The 21,320-nt window shown below is 40.8% G+C and overlaps 1 protein-coding gene and 1 pseudogene across 3 annotated transcripts in view; both read left to right on the forward strand.

Moving 5' to 3' along the window:
* KIAA1549L (KIAA1549 like) overlaps positions 1 to 21,320 on the forward strand; it is a 259,088-nt gene that overhangs the window by 62,581 nt on the left and 175,187 nt on the right. The gene's annotated exons all lie outside the window — the stretch shown is intronic.
* LOC109381106 (protein S100-A11 pseudogene) lies at positions 7,716 to 8,142 on the forward strand (annotated as a pseudogene).

The raw sequence follows: 21,320 nt of genomic DNA on the forward strand, positions 1-21,320 counted from the left end.
ATTAAAATTGTTTTATCCTTTTGTTCAAATGCTCTGTATTAGAAGAGGCTTCTCCACCCATCTAGTTGCAGAAACAAAGACTCTGCTTGTGCTAGGCACTATTTTAGAGGTCTGTAATAAAGCAGTAGTGAATGAGCAAGACTGTAAGATCTTATCTCTCACAGAGCTTCCATTTAAGTGGGGGTGGACAGAGGAAACAAATGATAGCGAAGATAATTTTAGATAGTGTTGAATACTATCATCTTTTTAAATGTTCACAGTGATCCATGCAAGGGATTGGTCCTGTATCTCTTTATATTTGTGTATTTCAATCGCCTTATCACTGGGTTGTAAGATGAACCCACCCATTATTCTGTGGGAGTTGAATAAAAACCACATCATTATTAAGCAGTTGGTTAATTCAGTGATAAGGACAGCATGGTAGAGAAGCCCTTGCATTTGGGCTCGGAGTTAAATAACATCTACAAGGTGTGATTAAAAAAATGTGGTTAATGTTTAAATTAAAAAAAATTATTACAGTAAAAGTTACATTGCCATTAATCCCCCTCAAAATACTCCCCCTTGCTTTGAACACACTTATCCCATTGTCTTGCTACTTTCTGAAGCGGTTCTGGAAGTCTCCTTTCATGAGTGTCTTTAGTTGTGCTGTCGTGGCTGCATCGATGTCCTGAATTGATTAGAAATATTTACATTTCATGGTCATTTTGACTTTGGGGAAGAGCCAGAAGTCTCACGGTGCCAGATCCAGTGAATAAGGTGGATGAGGACACACCGTAATGTTTTTATTTGACAGAAATTGCCATATACCAAAGGTGACATGTGACACAGAGCATTGTCATGATGGAGGATGAAGTAAAGACACTCACGAAAGAGGACTTCCAGATCTGCTTCAGAAAGTGGCAAGGATGATGGGATAAGTGTATTTGAGGCGAGGGGGTAGTATTTTGAGGGGGGATTAATGGAAATGTGTCTTTTACTGTAATAAATTTTTTAAATTTAAACATTCACCATATTTTGTGATCACACCTCATACATCCAACTAAAGTAGTTGTCTTTATGTTATTTGTTAAAATATGGGTGAGAGATTTAAAATGGCTTTTTAATGATAAGCTGAGAGCAGTCTAATAAGGCATAAGTACAACCCTTCTCTGCAATTAACCACATTTTAGAGCCATGTTTCATTAACAAAATATTTTGCCTCATTTTTATCACTAACAGACAGGTCAAGGAGTAACAAATAATCAATATCTTCAAACACTCAAATGAATACATACCTTTTAAAATTGGAAGCATGGAGAGAAAAGAAAAAGCTGAAAATGTTTTTGCTTCTTAAACAAAAAAGTGACATAATCAACACATCTGATAATAAAGTTGGTACAAAATTTTGACTGTCCAGTTATCTATCTGCTTTGGAGTCAAACACTATTTGAGAGAAAGCTATTTTTATTTAAAAATGTCTCAAAATATCAAATCAAAGAGCCCAGTAAATGAGCTTAGTTTACTGAGCCTCTTCCACCTGATTTAGAAACAGCTCCTGCTAATGAGATATGCCAGGAAATTTTCAGAGGTGTGAATGGTAATGGGTAAGATGCTACGTTTTTCAAAGTCGTTGACTTTGCTTGATGCCCCCAAATTGATTTTAATTGACTAGTAGTCAGAAAGTCTTACTCTTTTTGGTGCCATTGGGCCTTTCTGGTAGTCTGGTGAAGTTTATGGATCCTATTCAGAATGATAGTTTTACTACTTAAAAGAAAATCCATGGAATTGAAAAAGAAACCAAATCTATTGAAATATAACTTTAGTCAAAGACCTGGAAGAGGTATCTAGATTATTAACTTCTGTGACATATTTAAATTCATTCTCTATTCTTGATGGAGAAAAGTAATTGATGAGATGACTAATTTTTTTCACTTTCTTAAAGGAGAAAATGAAACTGATGCCAGCTACATAGAGTCACTGTAAGTCAGTAGTCTTATCACATATATGTGAATAAAGCATTTCTGTTATGGCAACAACATGGTATCTTGGGAAGGAACCTTCTAAGTTCTTAGTTTTGTACCCGTAGGGTTTCCAGTAAAACATGAAATTGAACAAGATCAGTACTATCTAGGGCTATTGACTTTTATAAGTTGAAGATGACCTCAGAAAACAAAGCAAAAGAAGGGAAGATAAACAGAATTGATTTATCTTGGAAAGCTGTGATTTATTCATTAACTGCCACTATAGAAAGAAATATTGTTTATTCACTGTTCTTTTCAGTATGAAAGAAAACATTGAACTGCTTCAAATCATTGGAAGCAATGTAATTGAACATCCTTAGAGGTCTGATTCATTGTGTTATATCCATATAATGCAATTCTATGTAGCCATTAAAAAGAATAGAGACACATATGCTATTGTAGAATGAACTCTGAGTTATGTCATTAAATGGAAAAGGAAAGGTGTAGATGAGTGCATTGTGTGTTCTCACTTGTAAAATGTGTCCATTCATAAAGCGTGATATTTCTGGAAAGGGGCAGCTGTAATTGGTAACAGTGATTATTCCTGGGAAGGTAACTTGAGGTCTGAAGGGTGATGGGGAGACTACTTTTCATCGTCTATCTATTTGTAGTGTTTGAATGTTTTGCCATGTGCAGGTATTAGTGGTTCTAATTAATGCATTGCTTAAGTCCTTGCTTCTAGCAGCTATTAATACTGAAATTAAATTAAATCATATAAAGAATATGTACTAATTAAGCCTGTCAAATAACTTATTTCACTAACTAATACACTACTCTCTGCACCAAGAAGAAATGCTCGATAATTAGGCCTGCTCCAAATAAGACCAATTGGTACTTGAGTTCAGGGTGCAGAGGGTGAGGCCCAGGGCTCAGGGTGCTGTCCTAGTGGGACCTGGTCTCTCCCTTATATACACCCTGCTTTGTAGCTGTCTGTGTTCTCTTTTGCTCTTCCCCTTGGTCTGTCAGCTCCTGGAGGCTGTGTCTCATGCAGTGTGTGGTGCAGAGCCGGCCCACAATAAATGGTGAAAGAATGAGTCACTCATGATCCTGCCAAGAGTGAAATCTAGGGATGTAGAAATAGGTAGAAGGCCCTGAATCTTCCTATAGCAGAGCAGACGGCCCAGCCAGACCCCATGTCCTGGTGGTTCGCAGCAGGATGGTGGGCAAAGAGGCGGGTGGAGGTGTTGAAGGGAAACCAGGAAGGGCTGAGTCTGGTAAGGACACCATTCCTTGGTATCCTTAATTTTATCCTCAAGCGTCTCATGTGGGGGTGGTGGCTGGTGGAGGAGACAAAGCCAGCGGAACAGTGGGAGCAGTAGGTGTGAGAGAATCAGAGAGAAGTTGGATGACAGCAGTTGTTCAGTGAAATTTCACAGTGCCTTTCAAGAATGAAATTCAATTTATAATTAGAATTTGATTTTAATCCAGAAGGAACAGACAAATTGGTTAATATCAAGACTGTAAGAAATAATTTGTGTCAGTTATTGAAAGCGTTTGTAATCAAGCATGAAAGGGATGCCTGGTCATGCTCATTCATTCATTCATTCATTCACTCCATACTTATCATTGAGGCATTGTGCCCCATGAGGGGTATAGAGATGAATTAGATAGGTCTTCTTCCCTAAGTAAGTGATCACCAAAAAATAATTTTACATAGTGGCTAAGAATGGATTCAGATTCCTGGGTTCAAATCTTGGCTTCATTCTTTGCCATCTGTGTCACCTTAAGCAAGTTGTTTGATCTCTGTGCTTCAGTTTTCTGATTGTTAATATGTTATCCTATTTGCACAGGATTAAATAAGATTAACAGATGTCAAGTTCTTAGGACAGTGCCTGGCACTGTCAGGATTCAGTAAATGTCAGTTAAAAAAAACCAAACCCATTCATTGATTCATTGAACGTTTTTGGAGCTCCTGCTCTGTACGAGGCACTGCTGTAGGTATGGCAGGGAGGGTTGGGTACTTAGTTACTGTCTTCAAAGAACTCAGCTATTAGTTGCTGTATTAAGTTATCTCTTCCTTTGCAACAAATTACCCAACACTTAGTGGTTTGAAACCATGATAGACATTGCTTATCTCTTACAGTTTCTGTGGGTCAGGAATTCAGAATCGGTCTGGTTGGGTGGTTCGCCTTTGGTCTCTCATGAGTTTGTAGCCAAAATATTGGTCAAAACTGCAGTCATCTGAAGCCTTGATTGGGCCGGAAGATGCGTTTCTAAGGTGTCTCACTCATATGACCAGCAGGTTGGTTCTTTTCCACATGGGCATCTCCACGGCACTGCTTGAGTGTCTCCACAATATGGTGGCTGGCTTTTCTCAGAGCAAGTTATCCAAGAGGCCAAGCCAGAAATGTCAGTGCCTTTGATGACAGCCTCAGAAGCCAAACACAGTGACTTCCGCTATATCCTATCGGTTTCACAGCTCAGCCCTGATTTGGCATGGGAGGGGACTATACCCAGGCGTGGGCACCAGGAGGCAGGCATCCTGGTGGACTGTCCTGGAGGCTGGCTATCACAGTTGGGGAGGAAGATGTGTCATCACTGGGAAAATGCTATGATGGAGCTGTACCTCAGGGAGCTGCTTGTGGCAGCATGGTCTTGCCAGGAAAGGAGGAGGCAAAGCTTGAACTCATTCTTGAAGGAAAAGAACTTTGGCTTGGTGTGTGAAGAAAGGGAGTGTCCAGGGCAGAATAAAACGCAGGAGGAAAGAAAGGCACAGAGGCAAGAATGAGCAGAGTATACCCTGTAAGCCCGAAGCACATCTGTTGGCCTGGAGCAAAGGCTTTGAGAGGGCAAGGACAAGAAGATACATGTAGTGATGATGTCAGTACCAACCTGCCCATACGGGAATGATGCGGTGATGGTCGAGACAAATTGTGAGCTGCACCTACACTCACAAATGAAACTATTACTCATTCTTTAAGGATTACTCTTTAAAGAACTTCTTGGTATTTAGGATATCTGTCCATCTGTCTATCCATGCATCTGACTACCCATCCATCTCTCCATCCATCCATCCATCCATCCATCCATCCATCCACCCACCCATCCATCTTATCAATATTTATTTATTGCATTTGGACTATATTACAAGTAGCCTCTTAAGGAGATGACCAGCACACTTTCTGTTTTGTGTGCACACACGCACACACGCACACACATACACACACGCTTTTAGTATATTTCACTTACTTTTTTCCCACAGCACTAATTACTACTTGGCATATATTATATTTTATGTTTATTGCTTCTGTTCATCTCTAGAATATAAATTCCAAGAATATAAACTCCAGGCACTTTGTCTGTGTTTACATCATTGTACCCCCAGTGCCTAGAATAATGCTTGGCACATATTAGGGCTCAATAAAGATGTGGTTGAATAAATGCAAGAGTGAAGTGAGGTGATAGAAGTATGCAGAGGGTGCTGTGGGAACTTGAGGGGAGGAAGTATTCAGGTCTTCCTGAGTTGGGAAAGGAGGTGGGTAGTGAAGGCTTTGCAGAGTACTTGCTATATGAATTGAGCTCACTGGTGGATGAGCTGCGAATGAGCATTCAAGACAGAGGAGGCCTTCTGAGCAAAGGAATGGAGACATATGAGAGCATGGTCACAGTTCTAGATGATGTTTGTCTCTATGTATTTTGTGAAGCCAAAAGAATAATTACAAGATGAGAAAAATATTTTCCAGAACTTGCTTTTACATAATAATTTATTTTAAAAAACACATCAGAGGAAGTATCTTTTGCTGATATTTCTGAACTTAAAACCCCATTAGCTGATAGACGTCGCTTGTGCTGCAGCTATGAATATACACTCAGAAATACGAATGCCAGAGTTGCATGTTCTTCTCATTCTTGAGCCTTATTCTCAATACTGTATGCTTTTATCTTTTAAAGTTTATTTCCATGCTGCAGTGGCAATACATTTAGTTCCTTTATAGGCTAGACATGAAATGTGTTTTTTGGCATCTCTGTTGACTTGAAGATGTTTTTAGTGTCACATTGGTATTGGATAGAGCCACAGTTCAGGATGTTTTACAGTAAAGGAGGTTGCAGGTCTGTGATAAGGATAGGTGGAATTAGATATTGTTTATACTGTTGTACTCTAGAACCAGCTTAATATTTTTTTAGGTGGTTATTTCCCCACTCTTCTTCAGTGCCTGAAAAAAATGCCTGAAGATACTTTCGTGTGGCCCCCTGCTTGTCCCTTGTCTATGAACTTCAGAAAACAGCTGCACAGAGAAAAGATAAAACCTTATATAGATTTCCAGGTACTGTCTTTATGAAATTTCTCCTCAGTGGCAGCCATGTTTAGGTAATCTGAGAATATTAATACCTTTCAAAAACATTTCAGACGAAGCAACTTGGTCCCAAGAATTTTCTTTGGTCCCCATTTTTTTCTTAGTAACTCACTTTGATTTTTTTCTTGTTGCCCACCCACCTCTACACACTTTTAGCAATGTAAATGTTCAGTATCAAAGAATAAACCTTCAAATGTTATAGAGAGGCAATTAATTTTTGGTTTTACTGAAAAAGTAGAACTCAAGTCTGATCTTAAATTGGAATAAAAAGTTAACAGTAATTGTCTCTGAGCGGTGGGGCTATGGGTATTTTTTCCTTCCTCCTAGTTTTCATTTCACCCTCCCCCAAATGCCAATAATAAACATGTATTCTTATCGTATAGTAGGTTTAAAACCAGGAAACTTTTGGAAAATTTGCTTTTCAACATTGTACTGTATGTTATCTCTAGATATTCTTTTTGTAAAATGAGTCCCGATTCTTCTTCCCTTTTTCTCTTTGGAGCTCACTTTTCAGTGTCAGTAATGGTGGACTGAGTAACAGCTGCAAATGGCAGAGGAAGGTTCTTATTTATTAACCAGAAACTGACTGGAGAAGGTCAGTGGGGCAAAGCAGAGGGAAGCAAAGGAGACCACTGGGGTGTCTAAGGCTGGGTCAGGCAGCCAAGGACGAGACGTTTATTCCCATCCCATAACTCTCAGTTCCTATCAAGAAAGTCTAGAAATCACCATTTTTCTGTGACTCTCTGTTGTTGGTAATTAGGCATGTGAAGCTACCAAGCCCAGTTTTGCCCCAGCATGTGTCTGCCAATGTACCTTTTGTCTGGTGCTTTTGAAACCCCAACTCTCATCCATTCCTCTGACCTCAGAGTCGCATGCTGTTCCCATCAAAATCACAAACATCAGGTGGTTTGTGAGCACACCATCTCTGTGTATCCCGGGGTAACAAGATGACTCTGTGATGTGTCAGATGAAATCCTAGTCTGGAAGAAAATGGAGATAATGGGTTTGAGTGAAATAAGACAGCCTTGAAAATAAGCCCTAAGTAGTTGACTGGCTCACCAATTTTCAACTCCTAGGCTCTGATTCTTGCAGAAAGCACACATAGGTGACAGAAATAGATGAAATCAGCCTTCTTGCCAACCCAGTAGCCATACATCACTGTTTGTCTTGAGCGAACAGCTATTTGCAAAGTTGCTTCGGTGGCTTGATGGTCACATGACTTAATGGATTGCTCATAGCTTTTCCTTAGTGAGGATTTCAGAGGTTACTCAGTTGAGTCTGATAACTCAAACCTCATCAAGTTATAATCCCCAAAACTTCTATATCTTGAAGATGCAGAAAGATAAATATAACAACCTGTATATATTTATATCACCTGTATATATATATATATCACCTGTAACAACCACTTGGTATGAAGATGGGCACATGTGGGCTTTCAAGCAAAGAAACCATGCTTAGAAAACCCTCAGGAGAGCTCTCTGCGCAGTTCCTAGGCACAGCCACTACTTCTTTGCTAAACTCCAATATCGTGAAAATCTCCAGCCCCGCAGAGACAGAGTGGTTCACTGAGTCCCTGATTGCTGTTTTCCAGAAATGTTCTGGAGAGGGTCATAACAATTACAAACTCTCCAACAGGAAATTCCTAAACTTCATAAATACAGAACTGGCTCTTGTCACAAAGAACCAGAAGCACCCTGGTGTCCTTGACCACATGATGAAGAAACTGGACCTCAATTGTGATGGACAGCTAAAATTCCAAACATTTCTTAATCTTATTAAGTGTCATAGGTGTGGCTTGCTATGCCTCCTTCATCATAGCTGGCCAGTCCCACAAGCAAACCTGAGGAGCCCTTGGATCTGGCCTCCAAACTCCATTTATTCTTTCAGCCTCTCAATTTCCATTTATTCTTCATGGCCCACATATACCCTGAGCCCAGTGCACCCACCACCCCATGCAGGCTACTTCTACTGGTAGTAGTAAAACAATACAGTTTAAGAAAATACACACCCACACACACACACACACACACACACCCACACACACATTCCCCAAACCCTCAGGTTTATAGATATAAGCCATTAAGTTTCTTTCCAACAATTGTCTGTGTGGGTCTACTGTGCACAATTCACTGAGGATTCAAAAAGAAAGAAGACATGATTTTTCCCTCAAGGAATTCAGAGCCTTAGATGGGGAAATGGAACCTATAAGCAAACAGATTTTACAAAGTAAAAGTAGAAATTGCCCCAGGGAAGGCATAAAGTGTTATACACTCGACTTAACTATTTATAAGAGGACGACATAGAAAACCAACCTGGATATACTTATAAGCATCCACAGGCACATAAAGAGCTATTTATTTCCTGAAGTTTCTCTAACATATGGCCATTTACCCTACATTATTTCTATGTATTGCACACACTGTTACAAATTTATCATCACACATAAAAGTCATTAAATTTTGTTCAGTCTCTGAGTTAATTTGTTTGCTTTGTAGCTGAAGGGTTGTTTGAGGAACTGTTGTTCTGCTCTTGTCTAGACCAAAACAGAAATGTCTTCTTTCTCCACCTGCCAGCCATGTTTCAATGGAAGTTGACCAAGCATCTCTCCAGAACTTATTCCAGCTTAGGAAACTGAATTGAAAAATCTTTAAAAAAACCTCAGAAGCAAAGACCTTCCTCCCCTTTGGACAGGTGTCCAAACAGCTAGCCTCTGCTTCCTTACCACTCTTTTAGACTTCGCTGCTATAGAGTTCAAGAGCAATTTGTTATCATTTATTGAGTGCCTGCCATTAGTCCTAGGCATTTTATATATATGTACTTTGAATTCTCTCACCATATCATAGGAAGAAACTGAGGCCAAGACATCAAGTGATTTGGCCAAGATATGATAGCTAGAATTTGGACCCCAGTCTGCCTGCCTCTAAAAACTAATGTTTTTTTCCATCATGCTATGTTACTTCTAAATCAAAGATCCGAATAAAAGAGAAGATCCCTTTTAGTTTAAAGAAAAGAAATAGCCCCCAAACTCACAGACTTTAAAAATAGTTTTGATTTACCCAGTTCTCTTCCTTTCATTGTCCTGCCCTTCTCATATCCAGAGGTAGGTGAAATTAGGGTACAAAGAGCAAGAAAAGGGAGACGTCCATCATAACCACCCCACTATGGAAGAGAAGTTTATTCCATCTCTTTCCTACACTAGAAAACCTGTGGTAATTGGCTATTGATGAGTTGGTTTTACCTCTTGCCCTATAGTTGAGCCCATTCGGCATTTCTCTGAGGGCCTCTCGGCCCTCTCTGCGTCTTTCTCCTTCATGGATCTCTCTGCTTTGCAAGACCTGGAGGCTGGGGTGAAGTAGGTAGGTTGTGGGGGCAACATCTCTGTGTAATCTTTTGATGAAGTGGGAGGTTTTCTTGAACACTTTCTACTGCCCATTCCAGTGACTCAGACCTGGCCAGAAGAGACTCATGTTTCTGCTTAAAAAGGAATCTTTCCAGCTGGACTTGCACTTTTAAGATTCTTTTGATGAACCTGATTATATCCTGGGAAACCACACGCATTCTCTGAGTGGCTCACATAGGTTATCGCTGCTCTTTCAGGTCGAAAGCTGGATCCTTGCAAATGTCACAGGATAGATGAAGAAAACAAGATACCGCGAGTGTCAGTGAATTGCAGAGCTGTGAAAATTTGAGATTTCGTGGAGGAGTCATATTATTCCTGGAAAGAACATCTGCGAGGATGAGAGGGCCTCTACATTTTTCTGGAGAGGGTTTTAGTTTCAGCTTCCTCCAAATCTTAGGATGACTGGCAAGAGGGAATGGAGAGCTATAGTTTTTAAAGTGAGATTAGCAGGGGGAGCTTCTAGTTGATTATAAGTTCAAATGGGTTAGCAGTGTGATGTGGCTGGCTAAAAGAGCTGGTTCACTCCTAGGGAAATTTAATAGAAATATGGTATCTGGAATCAGAGGTGTAATTTTTCTCTCATAATCAGGGCTGCTGGGGAGAGGCTCCTAGAGTATTGGGTTTCTTCTGGAATTTCATGAGTTTAATTTTGTTTAATTCAGGGGATTCTAGAATTTTTCTGGGTCACTTTTTGGGGGTTCAAAAGCAGGCGTTGTCAGAAGTGACAGACATTTAATATATGATGACTATAATTAAATATGACCAAGGGGATTAAGATTCAACTTAAATTCCTAACAAATCAGGTAAAAAATAACTAAGAAATATGAATATGTAATCGTTGACAAGCACCTGCAGTTTCTGCTTTAGGTTTAACTTTGAAAACCATTGTTATTATGCGTAAGAAAACCATTGTTACTATGCGTAAGCTATATGAACATCAACTTAAAAGGAAAACACAGTATAAGGTCATTCAACATCCAGTTGATCTTTTCTGGGTGAATAGTGAAGGGCAAAATATTACAGGGAATGCAACTAAGATAAGCTCATTCTTTATCTATTCCCCCAGCTTTTTACGCCTCTGTTATCAAAATGTTTATATCCTACTTGGGGAAACAAGTAATACTGAATAAGACTGTTAAATACCAAATAAGGGCAAGAATAAGATCCCTTCCAGTAGAAAACTAAGACGTGACCTATCTGCAAACAGCTATTATGCAAGCTGTCTGCCTGGAACCAAGGAAGTAAGCAGAAGAGGCTCTGAGCTGATGAATTAGATATAAACTAGTCCTGCCATTAGAACTGAAGTTTACTGAGAAATCTTTATACCCCAACTATTGTTACTTTACAGACATTTCTAACTCACTCCAGCTCTGGCATCCCAATGTTAACACATTAGAGGCAACAAACGAGATGGGAAAAGAGGCTACCACCAACATAGGCAACTGCCTTTCTGAAATAAGCTAGGTAATACATAAATATAGGCAGACATGCTGACGGTAATAAGGCTTGACATTAATAGCTGGGCAACAGATGTGACAGAAAGATATAAGAATCTGTGCCTGGGGTAGGTTTAGACAGCCCCACTGTGCCCAGTGACCCTGAGGGCTTCATTGCATTAAGTGCATTATTGTAATTGATGTGTTTCTTCTGAGTCTGATAGCCTGTGTTCATAACACTGACCCTGAGACCTGCAGGAAAGATTAAATTATGCTCAGTGGATGTGGTTGAAGAAGGTATATGGGTGTATTGTATTTTTGTTGTTGTTGTTGTTAAATCATTTAAGAAAGACGTCCTTCCTAATGTCTAAAGCGGTGGCATTGTCATAGAAGAAATATCTTTTGAAAAGAAAAAAGAAATGAGATGAAAAAGAATTGCTGCTTAAAGAAATTTGAAGACCATTTGGCAAAACAAATGTTTAGAGATTGTTGCTTAGTTTTCCAGAAACCTTGGTTAGCCACAACGACTCATTCTCCAAGGAAATTCTCTGGATTGCCAACAATACTAAATGAATTATGCTGTCCAAAATGGTAGCCACAAGTTACACATGACTATTTAAACATAAATAAAATTAAGAATTCAGTGCCTTGGTTGCACTAGCCACATTCCAAGTGCCCACTAGCTATGTATGGCTAATGGCTACAATATTGGACAGTACAGATATAAAATATTTCCATCCTTACAAAAAATTATTTTGGACATCACTGCCAGGTCAGGAAGAAGCAAGGCTTCATGTAGGGATTGAAGCAATCACATGACACCTTTTGGTGTTAATTTCTTGTTTGCCTTGTGGTGTTTGAGTATTTATTTGAACTAACTTCATAGTAGAATTCCAGTTAGGTTTGCTTCTGTTAAAATCATAGGCAGAAAAATGTTGTATCTGAAATGATTTTGTGAGTGCAGTGTGTCTGCATAATTTAGGGGCAGCCAGTAAAGTTATTTGCAAATGTGTTGCTTTTGAGAGCTTTTTTTTCTAAATGCACCAAAGGTTCTGGAAAAATCACAGAAGTCACAAGGCTCTTGGTTAATCCCATGCTAAGTAATTGGTGTACTTATCTTCATTTTTTCAGAGTTCATTTTGCAAGATATTTGTTGGAAGAAACAGGAGAAAAAAATCTCGATCAGGTCTTCCAAACAGATTTTAGGGAGCAAAAATGTTTCTTCACACACATGTTTAGCTGAAACACCGTGTACCAGAGAAAGAAATGTTCACCAGCTCACCAGCAGTCGGACCTGTGAGTGAGTGATGGTCATGATAAAGAAGACATCGTTTAGGAACCAGTGAATTGCGGGGAAGATAAAGGTATTCAATTACTGACAAGGGGGCCTCCTCTTTAGCTGGCTGATAGGCTTCACGATATATGTGGATTTAAAACGAAAAGAGCTAAAACTGAAGTCAGTTTAATAGGTAACTTATAATTTGAGCAGGGAACTAAATGACTTTCTCAGTCTTATAAAACTCAAATCGATGACCTAATTTATTTTCCCCCCAAGGGCAGCTGATGTGTTAGAGGTGGGGGTCATGAGAATGTCATAACGGTCCATGCATGCCTTTAGCAACCTAGGTATTTTATGCACATGAGTTAATGAAAATATATTGGCTTATTGAAAATGCCAAACTTGGTAGGGCGCATGTAGGAAACGACTTTGCTCTTTCTTATACCCTTCCCTTTCAATCCCTTAGCTTTTCTAGCCACTTTCAAATAATAAAACAATAGTCTCTTTTCCCATGTATTAAAAATGTCAGTCCAATGTAATATCAAAATCCAATTTAAAAAATTTAAGTCCGATTTAAAACTCTCACCCCATTTAAAACTTCTCCCCATCCCCACCTCAGGCCCCCCTTGGACTGAGAATGGGCACTGGGGAAGGGAGATGTGTGTGTGATGGGTTCCATCTCTACTTCTTGCTCCCCCTCATCCCCCCTTTAGCTGCTGTAATGAGAGGAATTGAGGGTGGAGGAGAGGAAAATCAAAGATCAGGGATGAAGAACAGTCTTACCCGATATTGTAGTTTGACATCAGAACCTTCTGGGTTGGCAGGGCACAATTGCTGGCTCCTTGTGAGGTACTTTAGATGGTTCTCCGAGTTTCCTATTGCTCAGGCATCTCATTTCTCCAAGTGAGGAAAGAACTTCAGTCCCCTCTGCAGGGGTGAGGGTGGGGTGTGTTGAAATACGCAGCACACTGATAACTCTTCTCCTTAGAAAATATCTTCACCCTCCCAATGAATTCTTCCCCCTGGAGGTGGGTGGTGGGCTCAAGCTGGCAGAACTGGCAACTCAGATTCTTTTCTTTTTTTCTTTAAAGATTTTATTGGGGAATTGGGGGAGGGGAACAGTGTTGGGGAATCAGGAAAGGGGAACAGACAAGTTGCTGTCCTTTTGTTCTTCAGTGTAGTTGTGGAGGACGTCGCTTCACTGGCCCATGTTGGTATTGTGATCATTGTGCTCTTCCCAGGTGAGGCAATCAGTTGCCAGCCACTGAATGGCCGCTATGGCCGCTCACGCTGGCTGCCAGCCACTCACGGTAGCTCAAGGCAGCCCACTGCAGCCCCGTTGCAGCCTATGCCGTCGCCGGCAACTCACAGCAGCCCAGCTCCAGGTTGAGCTGTTGTTCACCATCTTAGCTGTAGAGGGCAGTGTCACTGGTCCTAATGTGGGATCTGAACTACGGCCCTGCTGCTCAGAGCCGGCACTCCCAAGCCAACTCTTAACCAACGTGCCACACGACTGGCCTGGCAACTCAGTTTTTTGGCAGGACCTGCCAAGGTGGTCTGAGATGTGAGGGTTAGAATCAGTTGGGTGGTTTTGCCTTGAGGCATCTCAACAACTCTGATCATAGAAGTGGCTTTTAATATCTTGTTACAAAAACATCTCGACATCTTATCCAAAAGAAGGCTAGTTCAACAGAATTCTCAGCTGTGAACGTTGATTCGCATGTGCTTGGTAATGAACCCAGGAGCGTGTGGCATTTCAGTTTAATGTGGTTCACAAGGACCTACGTCTCTATTGGGAAAGACTAATACACATCAGCTCAGTCTATATTACAATATTAACCCATGCTTATTAAAATTCACTTAATAAGCGTTCGTTGAGCCTACTGGATTTTGGGGGTGGCTGGTCAGGGAAGACCTCCTGAAGGTGAGTTCTTCTGAGATAGATTTTGAAAGAGGAATAGGATATCCCTACAAAGATGAGTGGTACCATCTTTAGACCTGGGCAGTAAGGACCCCATGCTAGCTCTTCTCAGTCTGCACGACTCCATGAGGGGCCAAGGGGCCAGGCCCACCCAGAGCCCACACTCTTCCTTCTAGATTGCATGTCATGGTCTGGGTACCCAGGACCCTGAAATTCCCCGTCCACATCTGCCTCCTGTGTGGGCCTTATTCCTTCCTCCTAAGGGGCAGACTATGACACCAATGTGTGTACCCACAGGCCCAAGCAATGACAAAGAAGTGATTGTTCGAAGTGGCTGAGATAGAAGGATTTCATCATTTCCATTAGCACGAGGCTGTTTGTGGTGTGGGATGGAGCTGGGGGGGGGGGGGGGGAGAAAAGAAGATGGGGCCAGCTGAGGGCCAGGGGCCAAGGGCCAGAGTGAGATTTCTGTGTTTGAAGCTGGCTTTCTAGGTCAGTGTGAAGGAATCAATATCAAGATAAAATAAAACATACTTTATTTAATAATTTGTCAGCTGGATTTAGAACTTCTAAATAATTGCATTTATGGGACATGGGCCTCCATTTTGTGCTCTTGGTCCTGCATCTGCCAATATTAGGAGTGGGACTGAAGGTAAACACATTACTTTGGGCAGTTGGATGGCTTCCGGTCATAAGGGATGGAAGCTAGCTCTAGATTAATTAGAAAAAAATCCTAATTAGGAAGAGATCCAAGAATCAGGTAAACTTTGGGCAAAGTCTTCAATTATAGGAAGGTTCAGTGGTGAGGTAGGACCAGCTACAAGTAGGGATGAGGCTCTCTGAGGGGAGCTGTGTTAGAATGGGCCTGTCTTGGGCGCTCACAGATGGTGCCTGGCACAGAGCAGGACTTGAGAATAATCACTGGTTGGCTCTGTTTGCAGGACTGGTAATATTCAGAGTACAGACATCTGGGGAAAGGGGTGATAAAAAAGAAAAAGAGCAGGTGGCCCCTACCCAGGTGTGTTTTTCCCTAACAATTATGCTGATCAAGTGACAGGTGTCACTTTCCTGCAGGAGCTGGGATGAGGGCTTGAGGTGCCCACTGGGCTGTGCTTTTCTCCCCATGGGAAATCCTACATAGACTTAGGGAAAGTGTAGAATTAACAGTGTTAAACTTGAAAGCATAAGACTTAGAATTTGGGAAATGGTGACATCTGGAAGTAACAGTTGGGATGGCAAGAGTGGCAAGATGAGGCGTTTCAAGTTTTTAAACATGTTTATTATATTGCTTAAAAAATTTTTTTAATTAGTCTCAGTGCAATAGTTATGCTTTTTACCTCTCACAGTGACAACCCCCTGCCCCCAATCTGCCGCCCCACTCCCCCCACCCTGATATCATACATATCTATTACAATTCCATTGACTCCACTCCCACACTATACTCCACGTCCCGTGACTATATATATATATATACATATATATATATATATATATGTATATATATACATATATATGTATATATATTGAATTATAGTTGACATACAATATTATACAACATCAGCTTCAGGTGTACAGTGCAGTGGTCAAGCCTCTACCCCATCCATGAAGTGGTCTTCCTAATAAGACATGTGACCATCTGACACCCTACAAAATATTTACAACATTATTAATTATATTCCCTGAACTGTCTTTCATGTCCCTGTGGCAATATTGTAGTTACCTGTTTTTGCTGTCTAATCCTTTCCCCTTCTCCCTCATCCCCACCCCCTCCCAACGAGCAACCATCAGTTTTTCCTCTATATCTCTGAGACTGTTTCTGTTCACTTTGCTCATTCATTCAGTTTTTTAGATTCCACATATAAGTGGGATCATATGGTATTTGTCTTTCTCTGACTGACTTATTTCACTTAAAATAATGTTCTCTAGGTCCATCCATATCGTTGCAAGTAGTACAATTTCATTCTTCTTTATAGCTGAGTAATACTCCATTGTATAAATGTACCACAGTTTCTTAATCCAGTCGTCCACCGATGGGCATTTCGATTGTTTCCAAGTCTTGGCTATTGTAAATATTATATTGCTTTTTTATAATCCTAAATTCCCCAGTTTTGATTGTAGTTACCAGCCGCTATGAGGGCTTTTTTAATGGACTGCGTTTATAAATGTGGGCATTTGGGTGCTAGTGGAAAGTTTATTTAAACTTTACAGCAGCTTGACTTGATAATAGTGTAAAAGGATGCTGGGCTTCACCCATTTTGCTCAGACACAGCTATTTCTAACTTTGTTGGGGTGGTAGGATTCACGTCTGTCTTCATTTGGATCTATACTCTGACCCCACACCTTCAGAGGTCGGCTTCCTCTATTGTATGTGTTTTGGGGAGAGGAGGTGCACCTGGCAGGTCTTTCTGAGGGGGCTTTGTATCAGCTCCTTTGGAAATGATCCTAAGTATTTGGAGCCATAACCCGACAGATCTGCCATCGAATGTCACATTGCCTTTGGCAGCTTGGTTGTGCTCTGTCTCTCAGAAGTCCTGTTTTATGATGCTCAGCCTCGGAGGGTTTGTTTGGTGCAACATTGTCCTGTTAGCAGCATAACATATTATTTTTTTATCTGTCACTATAAAAAGGGTGAGGAGTTGAAAAACCATTGTCCTGGAGGATATGGAAAACTGATTCTGATTCATGGCCTCCATCAGAACCATCCATCAGTCTCTCTCCTTGTTCAGCTTGTAGAAATCGCCTTCGTCCCACACGCTCCTTTTATCTTTATTTCTTCTCTCCTGTGGCAAGCCACAGTGTATCTTTTAGGTTCTCACCACACTCCCTACTCTTCATGAGAGAATTTCTTTCAAAGAAAGTGATTTAAATGTATGAACACTCACTGATCGTGGCTACCTTGGACGGGGCTACCTGTATCTCTCAAACAAAGCAAATAATTAATCCCAAATGCTGGCTGGCCTCAGGCAGGGACCTCAGCTCCACTGGAGTGGAATTAGAAAACTGGCTTTCAGGAGTACATCTTGATGGGAGGGGTGGGAGCACAGAGATTGCTAAGAGATGGGGGTGGGGGGTGGCCGAGCATGCACGTACCTGATTTGGACATGGTCCAGAACCAATCGCTACACGCAGCCCAACCTAAGTTTGGCCACCTGATGTTGTGAGGGTGGGAATATGGAACGGAAAAGAAATTTTATTTGTTAGACTCACATGGTTGTGTATATGCCCATGAGGGGTGATTTAATGAGTTCCTGGCATATCAGAGCCATTTTATTGGCTTAAAAACATGGCATGGTATATGAGTGCTAATACATTCACTCATGTCTTTAGCTTACTGGAGTACATGAATATTGAGTATATTTGGTTTGTGCATTTATTGTGAGTGCGTGTACATTTGTCTGTTTGGTACCTGGTTACATATTGTTGGTCACAGAGAAATGTATGCATATGGGGGAGGCTGTAGGCCTTGGGAAAGTATATCTAATTAAAAATAAGTCCCATATCTGTGGGCTCCTGTTAAATACATAAACAAAAATCCCTTTTAAGCATTTACATTTTGTTCCTTGCAAAAATTGGTGTAGGCAGAGATGATTCTGAAGGAAATGGGATTTCTGTTTTTTGCTGTGTCGGATTATTAAAAGTGAATTTCCATTAATATGTTTATATGCAGAGAAAAGCATTCTGGAAAGGTAGGCACCAAAATGCCATGTGTAGTTATCTCTGCACAGTGGGATTATGGGAGACTAATTTTTTTCCTTTTATTTAATCTCAATTTTCTAATTTTTCTACAGTGAAATTGCTTTGCTGGAGTTTATTTCAACTGGTTGAAATAAAAAAGAAGCATTAAAATTGAGTTGGAAGGTTGATTTTTTTACACACACACACACACACACACACACACACTTTCCGATCTCTAAAGAATAATCAGTTGTATTTCATGTTTTCATAAGAAATGGGTATTTTCTTTTGCCTAGTACAAAAGAAAACAAAACATTCTTATAGACCACTCTTTCAATAAAGAGGAAAATTGATCCTTCAAGAAAGTTTGATAGGCTACTGTAATAATGCTATCTATTATGTATTGAGCATCTCTGGTGTGCCTGGCACTTTACACATATTCCTTCCAGCTGTTTCAACAACACTGCACGGTAGGTGGTATCATCTGCACTTTATAAACTGGGTACAAAGAGGTTAATCAGCCTGCCCGAGGCTGCATAGCAGGTGAGCGCTGAACAGGGAGTTGAGCAAATGCCTGATTCTAAATTTTGGTTCTTTCCATATGCCAAGCTGCCTCCGTCAACACAATGCATCCAAGATCACTGAAGTGGCATTTTATAGGTGTTTGCTCTCTGTCCCGAGGCATTGCATTGTACTTCATGCCTGAATAACGAAATGGTTCACACCTGTGCAGCCTTTTCTCCCAAAGGGCCCAAGTGTTACTATTGCTAAATAAATGATCTGCTTAAAAAAAAATCTTCCCAAATAATAAAATCAGCCAACATTTATAGAGCGCTCACCATGCACCAGACATACTAGGTCTTGTATGTGAATTGTCCCCTGATGTTTTTACAACAGCTCTGGAAGGTAGATAGCATTATGATCTTCATTTTGCAGACATCTCAACTTGTGTGGGATCACCCCGCTAGTGAGTATTAGAGCTGGTTTTAGGATCCAGGCAGTTAAGTCCAGAGCTACAGGCTTCATCAGGGCACAATGCTGAGGAAAGCGTCAGCTTCCTTCTTGCTGCCTCACGATTGCTAAGCCTCTGTCAGGCTGAAGCCAAGGCTGTGGAGACTCTTTCTGGAGGAAAGGATGGGGTATGCTGAATCCCAGAGAGTGTCTAGCCAATTCCTAAGTGGATCACTATATGGGTAGAATTTATCAATCATTAGAGAGTTTTCCCTCAGCCCTTCGCTGGAGAATGTCTTGAACTTTCTTATAAACCAACTGTCGGTAAAAACTGGTTGGAGAACAGAGAGATTTAGGGAAGAGAATTTAGGGAGCATGTTTCTATTTCTCTGGATGTGTTTAGTTCTATCTACAGATTGTAGTAGACTATGAAAAGATGATATTCTTGAAGCACGTGACCTTAGTAGTGGAAATTGTTTTCATTAAGCTGTGCTTTTATATTAGCCTTCTAACTGGCTTTGAAGGTTTCAACAAAATCGTCTGCACTTTACCCCTTATATAATATCTCCAAGAAATTTTTCTTTGAGCTTTGTACTAAGAATAGTTTTGGCTTCCCCGAGAAGCTAGTGTGTTTCTTCCCAAATAATGAGAATTATGCAATTCAACCTAACTCCGTTTTTACCACAGCTGCCAGGAAGCTGGATACTAGGTAATAGTGTCAGCCCAAGCCCTTTGGTGGCAGATGCTTGAGTTCAAAACCTGATTCTTCAGCTTCCTGACCAGTGACCTTTAGCTACTTTCTTAACTTCCCTTTTTTTCAGTTTCTTTAGCTATAAAATGGAGATAGTAATATCATGTTTCCTTGATTCTTAAGCCATACATGTTTTTGGGATTTTAACATTTCCGAAATCAAAGTGTTTTGTCATAGCTTAATTGGCAGCCTTCTTTCCTACTGATTCATTTATTCACTGAAATATGGTGTTTCCCTCACTGGGTTATTTTAAGAACTACATGAGGTAATACATACGCATCACCTAGCACATGAATACCATTACTTTTTTCACACTCAGTCCCAGGAACCAGAGTCATCCTTACTATTGTTGGCTCTCTGCTTTCTTGCTCTTAATTATTCTCTCCCTTTTATTTCAATTTTATTTATATTGTTTTGTTAGCCCCTTTGAATAGGAAGTATAAATGAATTGTGAAAAAAAGTAGTGTTGTAAGATGCATTAATTATAATGACCATGAATTGAAACCACCCAAAACAAATACCAGCCACTTGGGCAACAGAAGAATCAAGTTCATACCCACATGTTCTTGTACCAGAGGAAAAGAAATGACAACTGTTTGTTGTCAGGCTAAGCCCAGGGACACCACTGAAAAAGTGGCTCCTATGATGCTCTTAGGATTCAGTCCGGACTCCTTAGCCCCGCATCTTCCTCTGTCCCCAAGTCTTCAGTCCAGCTAAGCTTATTGACCTGCACCCGATATGCGATATGCGATTACATGAAAGCATACAAGCTCTGTGGAATCTCTGCTTCCTAGCTCTCTCCTTGTGCTGTATTTCTGGAACACTATGCTGGTGCCAGATGGGAGGGGGCGAAACACAATTGAAAGGGGCAGACATATGTTTGTTTAGTGCCAGAAAGTCACTTGGCAATTTACACACACTGTCTTATTTGATCCTTATGATAATATTGTGAGCAGATATTACTCTGTTTTTTACAAATGAGGAAACAACCCCAAAGTGGTACAGTAACTTCCACAGTAAATCTAGATCTGTGATTCAAATGGAGTCCTGCCTGGTTCCAAAGCCCATGACCTTTCCACCTTTCCACGAATATTTCCTGACGTCCTTGTTCTCTATCATTTGTTGTTTCATTCATACTTTCATCCTGTTATTCAGGCACTCAGTCATTCATTCAACTAGCAGACACTTATTAATTGCCTGCTTTGTGTCAGGCACTGTGCTGGGCCCTGAAGATACAAAGGTGAAAGGAGAACACAGATCAGCCAACAGTGACACACTGCAGATACGCACGACTGCAGAGCTGCGCGTGTGCGCGCGCGTGTGTGTGTGTTAGCTTGTTGGGGTCCCCTGCACTTTTTCTCCCTAAATAACATTAGTATTTATCTGTTCAAAAAAGTTACCACTCCTATCTCCCCATCCCATGTCTTTTTTTTTTTTAAGATTTTTATTGGGGAATTGGGGGAAGGGGAACAGAAAAGTTGCTGTCTTTTTGTTCTTTAGTCTAGTTGTGGAGGATGTTGCTTCGCTGGCCCAAGTTGGCACCATCATTGCGCTCTTCCCGGGTGAGGCAGATCAGTCGCCGGCTTCTGGATGGCCGCTCACTGCGGCT

The sequence above is a fragment of the Hipposideros armiger genome, unplaced genomic scaffold, assembly GCF_001890085.2.
Source record: "Hipposideros armiger isolate ML-2016 unplaced genomic scaffold, ASM189008v1 scaffold_44, whole genome shotgun sequence".
NCBI lineage: Eukaryota > Metazoa > Chordata > Mammalia > Chiroptera > Hipposideridae > Hipposideros > Hipposideros armiger.